Source organism: Triticum aestivum, chromosome 7A (genome assembly GCF_018294505.1).
Source record: "Triticum aestivum cultivar Chinese Spring chromosome 7A, IWGSC CS RefSeq v2.1, whole genome shotgun sequence".
NCBI classification, from domain to species: Eukaryota; Viridiplantae; Streptophyta; class Magnoliopsida; order Poales; family Poaceae; genus Triticum; species Triticum aestivum.
This window is the reverse complement of record NC_057812.1, coordinates 581,171,602-581,177,601: the sequence shown is the minus strand read 5'-3', so window position 1 is coordinate 581,177,601 and position 6,000 is coordinate 581,171,602.

The window sequence follows — 6,000 nt, the reverse complement described above, 5'->3', positions numbered from 1 at the left end:
TGTGCGGGTGTTAAACGTTTTTGGATTGGACCGAGACTTGTCATGCGGCCTTGGTTTACTACCGGTAGACCGCCTGTCAAGTTTCGTCCCATTTGGACTTCGTTTGATACTCCAATGGTTAACCAAGGGACCAAAAAGGCCTCGTGTGTGTTGCAGCCCAACACCCCTCCAAAGTGGCCCAAAACCCACCAAAAACCCCTCCATCATCTCGGTCGTTCGATCACGATCGCGTGGCCAAAAACCGCACCTTATTTGGACTCTCATAGCTCCCTCTACCTATAAATATGCCATCCCCGTCCATTTTCGCGGACGAAACCCTAGATCCATCGTCCCCGCGCCGCCGGACACGTCCGCCACCTCCCGCGCCCTATCCGCAGCTGCCACCTGTCCTCCGCCGCCGTCTCCACCACGCCGGCCCGCGGAACCCATCGCGGGCCCGTGCGAGCCCGCGCCGCCGCCGTCGTCCGCCCGTTTAGGCCCGCGCCTCAGCGCCCCATCTTCGTCGTCGGAACCCTAGCATCGCCCCGTGTGCCGCTCGCCGTCTCCGTCGCCGGCGACCTCCGCCACGCCGCCCCGCTCGACTTCCTCCTCCGCCGCGCATCGCCTAGCCGCGCCACCCGCGGCTCCTTTCCCGCCGACCGCCGCCCTTCGCCGGTGCGCGCCCTCCGCCGTCAGCGCCTCCTCATGGCGACCGCCTCCCGCCGGCGCTCGCCGGAGCCCGTCTGTGCCGCCCCTGCTCCACTCCAGTGGCTTCTCCTCGACGAGCCTTGATCCCGATTGGATCCAGATTCGAAGGTTGACTTTCTCCCCCCCCCCCCCGAAATTCTCTAAGTCCTGAGAATTGCTTATTCTGTAGCCCTTTTCATTGCATCATAAATTCCTCATCGTAAATCCGGTTCGTGCGTGTAGCATATAAAAATGTTCTCCTCGACGAGTACATCATTTCATCTCATTGCATAATTTTCATTTAAGCTCATCTTGATGCCCGAAATGCTGTTGGAAGAGGGCTATGTGATGATTATTTCAGATCTGTTTCAGCAAATGGCCTTTTGTCATTTTTGCCATGATTAATGTGTGCATGCTATGATCCTGAGCTTTACATGTGTTTTGTAATATGCCATGCCATCTTTACAGGGGTGTATGCCATGTATTTTTGTGATCTTTGTGGTGACTAGCACAAGCATGCAAAGTAGCTTACTCAATGATGCTGATTTCAGGGACTTCGAATTTCACTAAGTCCTTGCCATGTCCTTATTTTTATGCCATATGTTCATGTTGTTTCCTAGTGATCCGTGCCTCTTTTGAGGATGATCAGTGAGGATGCTTTGTTAATATTATGGTGCTCTATCCATCCATGTCTTTGTTTGCAATTATGGAGCAACCTAGTTTGAGTCAATCGAGCTCTACTTTTGCTATAAAATGTTCCTGGCAGATTGTTAACATGTTTAGCGATTTTGCCGAGCTTGTTGTTGTTGATCCATGCATGCTATGTTGTTGTTCTTGCCATGTCTAGCTTCTATGCCATGTCTATTTGCTGGGTGTATGCTTAGATTGTCATGCAGTGCTCTTTAGTGAGTGCATCGAGCTCGTAAACATGACTACTTGTTAATCTGTTTTGCATGCTCCAGATTTTCACTAAGTCTGAATTTGTTTATGTTTTTGCTATGTTCACATGCTTGCAATTGTATTTTCTGATCCTTTTTGGCTCATGGTCACTAAGGGACTTTTGTTATATGTTTTGAGTAGCTTCATGCCATGCCTTGTTTTGCCATGATATTTTCCTATAGCATGTAGTTATCATGCTTTAAACATTGCTTCCTGATGATAAATTCCTGATATGCTGTTAATTTCACTAAGTCTGAAACCTGTTATCTTTTGCTCTTTTGCCATGCTTGTTTGAACCTGTTAATGAGTGAATTAGCCGTAGCTTAGTGTTCATCTTTTGTCAAGCATCATGAGTGGATCCCTGCCATGTATTTTGTTGCCATGTTTGAGTGTTGTAGCATATTTATCTTGATGCATTTAGAAGGCTACTTGCTGTTAATCGCAGACCGGTGCCATATTTGTTTTACTTGTCATTTCCAAACCATGCATCCGATTCCGGCGATCTTTATATCGATTTCGACCGAAATCAACTCACCTTTCCAGTGGCACTCTTGGTTTTCCAAGTTGAGGCCAGGTTCAATCATTCCTTTCCAAATCATGCATATGCATCACATACCGCATCCCGCATATCATGCCATGTTCATGTGTTGGTTGTTTACTATGTTGTGTGCTTCTTTCCGGTGTTGCTTCTTCGGGTTGGTTCCGATAATGTCATGTTTGTGAGGACCCGTTCGACTATGTCCGTTTGTCTTTTTCATGGACTCGTTCTTCTTCCTTGCGGGATCTCGGGCAAGATGACCATACCCTCGAAATCACTTCTATCTTTGCTTGCTAGTTGCTCGCTCTTTTGCTATACCTATGTTGCGATACCTACCACTTTCTTTCATGCCTCCCATATTGTTAAGCCAAGCCTCTAACCCACCTTGTCCTAGCAAACCGTTGTTTGGCTATGTTACCGCTTTGCTCAACCCCTCTTATAGCGTTGTTAGTTGCAGGTGAAGATTGAAGTTTGTTCCTTGTTGGAATATGATTATTGTTGGGATATCACAATATCTCTTATTTTAATTAATGCATCTATATACTTGGTAAAGGGTGGAAGGCTCGGCCTTATGCCTGGTGTTTTGCTCCACTCTTGCCGCCCTAGTTCCCGTCATATCGGTGTTATGTTCCTGGATTTTGCGTTCCTTACACGATTGGGTTATAATGGGAACCCCTTTGACAGTTCGCCTTGAATAAAACTCCTCCAGCAAGGCCCAACATTGGTTTTACCATTCGCCACCTAGCCTTTTTTTTCCTTGGGTTCTGCAGACTCAAGGGTCATCTTTATTTAAACCCCCGGGCCAGTGCTCCTCTGAGTGTTGGTCCAACCTGTCAGCTGCCGGTGGCCACCAGGGGCAACTCTGGGCTGGCCTATCAGAACCTTGGACAATTCGGTGTGCCTTGAGAACGAGATATGTGCAGCTCCTATCGGGATTTGTCGGCACATTCGCTTGGCTTTGCTGGTTTTGTTTTACCATTGTCGAGGATGTCTTGTAACCGGGATTCCGAGCCTGATCGGGTCTTCCTGGGAGAAGGAATATTCTTCGTTGACCGCGAGAGCTTGTGATGGGCTAAGTTGAGACACCCCTGCAGGGATTTGAACTTTCGAAAGCCATGCACGCAGTTATGGGCAGATGGAAATTTGTTAATGTCTGGTTATAGAGAACCTGAAGTTGATCTTAATTAAAATACATCAACCGCGTGTGTAACCGTGATGGTCCCTTTCCGGCGGAGTCCGGGAAGTGAACACGGTGTTGGAGTTATGCTTGACGTAGGTTGTTCTAGGATCACTTCTTGATCATAGTTTCTCGACCGTGCTTTTGCCTTCTCTTTTTGCTCTCATTTACGTATGGTAGCCACCAAATATGCTAGTCACTTGCTGCAGCTCCACCTCATACCTTTTACCCTACCTATAAGCTTAAATAGTCTTGATCGCGAGGGTGTGAGATTGCCGAATCCCCGTGACTCACAGATACTTCCAAAACCAGTTTGCAGGTGCCGATGAAACCGTGCAGGTGATGCAACCGAGCTCAAGGAGGAGCTCGATGAAGATCTCGTTCATTGTGTTGTTCCGTTTCCAGTTGATCAGTAGTGGAGCCCAGTCGGGACGATCGGGGATCTGTGTAGCATTTGGGGTAGTCTTCTTTTATTTTGGGTTTCATAGTCGGACCTTGATTGAATCTGGATGATGTAATGCTTTATTCATGTAATTGTGTGAAGTGACGATTTTAAGCCAACTATGTATCTCTTTCCCTTATGTATTACATGGGTTGTGTGATGATTACCTCACTTGCGACATTACTTTCAATGCGGTTATGCCTCTAAATCATGCTTCGACACGTGGGAGATATAGCCGCATCGAGGGCGTTACAGATCCCCTCGGCGATGCCTCCCCGACCAGTTACGTGCTTGACCGTGCCCTCGGCCGAAAGATGCAAGCTTTTGTAAAAGTCTTGCTAATTCAATCGAGAGGAACACACCAGCGAGAGAAGGTGTTGACCTCCCCGGCTCGAGGAGGAGCTCGATCTATTATTTTGTCGCTCTTTTCAAACTCCTCAAGAATTCAGTCCCTCGCACATCTGGAACTTGCCTCTCAGATTAGTTTAAGAGCAGCCCTTATGATGGCGCATGAACAGAAGAAAGGGCTGCCATGGCGCGAATGGCCGACGGGTAGCGGGGTGATGACAGAGAAGCGGGAGGACTCGCGCGCATTGGCTGATTGACGACGACATGCGTGGAATCGCCAGAGAGGCCGAGGCCCTCAGCCAATCGCTCCCACAACAAATAGCAGAGCGACTGAACCGCCGCAATCCCGCAAATCTCCTCTGCCCCAGCTATTCACCCCTAACCGACTAAGACACGTGCCCACACGCACAGTCAACGCGCAAATCATTGACACGATGGCCCAGCCGCCATCTGACAAGGTTCACCACTGTAAAACGGGACCCAGTCGACTTCCCTCACCCTCGATCCACTAGGACACTCCCAGCCTCGGGAGCTTTAGTAACTTCAAAAAAAAAGGCCTTTAACATCTCACGAGCATTCTACTAAAATATTTAGTTGAAATGCAAGAACTTGAAGATTCTTTTACAGGAGAAATTAGGTCTAATTCCTTTTATTTTTTACAGACAATGGTCTAAGTCATGGCGTACATGGCCGTCAGACCAGAGACCAGATTCAGGTCTTTGGTTGGTTGTTGGGGCATCTCCAACCGCGCCCCCAACAGGCTCTCCCACGCGATTTTGCCGCGCCGGCGCCAAAAAAACGGACCAGTCGCGTCTTCAAAAGCCCGTTTTTCGTCGGCTCAGGCAAAAACTGGTGCCGGTGGACCCAGGCCGAACCCGGCGCCCTGCGGGGTGCTTGGGGAGCCGGCGCAAGCGAAAAAGATGCGTGGGCCCGCCCTTGCGGCGACCCGAGGGCTTTTTCCCGTTGTTTCTTGACGCTTTTCCCTCGCATCTCTCTCGCTCGCTCGCCTTCCTCCCGCCATTCTCTCCCTTTCTCCTGCCAAACCCCCTCCAGCTCGCCTTCCAGTCGCCGCCATGCCGCCGAAGAAGTACGCCATGCCGCGCGCGGCGACAACCACGACTGGCACCGTGGCCCAGCCGAAGCAGAGGAAGCCGAGGGCGCCGCCATCGAAGCCACCGGGCATGTCGAGCGCCGAGTGGAAGGTGGAAGTTCAGCGACGCGACGCAGTCACCACCGACCAGCGGAACAGGGCCATTGCCAAGAAGGCCCACGACAACGCGGCGCGTGCGGCGGCGTCTTCCTCATCGGTCGACCACGCGGGGATGATGAATCCACCCGCCGTCAGCCACGCCCAGTACGCGCCCTGGGGACAGCAAGGCGTCGGCTCTCCATGGGGATCGTCGTCGCCCGGCTACGCCGACGGCGACGCGCACGGGGGGTTCAACCCAAACGTGACCTTCCCCATGGCCACCCCGCGACGCGCACACCCTCGCCCGCCTTTGTCGGCGTGCAGTACCCTCCATATAACTACTCGCCGCCCGCCGCCTACGCGTCCACACCGACGCCCCATCTCCGACGTGGTCCGCTGCCCTTCTCGCACTTCGGCGACGCCGACGACACAGGAGCCGACATGGACAACATCATCGCGACAGGATCGACCGCGGCCGCCGCGTCTCCCGGGTTCGCCACCCAGGACGAGGTAGTAGATCTCAACGGCGACATGGAGGCTGAGCTCGGCTACGTCTACGGCGAGGACGCGCACGAAGCGCAGGAACCCGAGGAGGAGGAGGAGGAGGAGCCAGCTCCTATTCCGATGAAGGGGCGCTAGAAGAAGAAGAAGCGGGCGGCTAGGTCAGGCGAACCGCGCATTAAGTGGACGTCCAAGGAGGA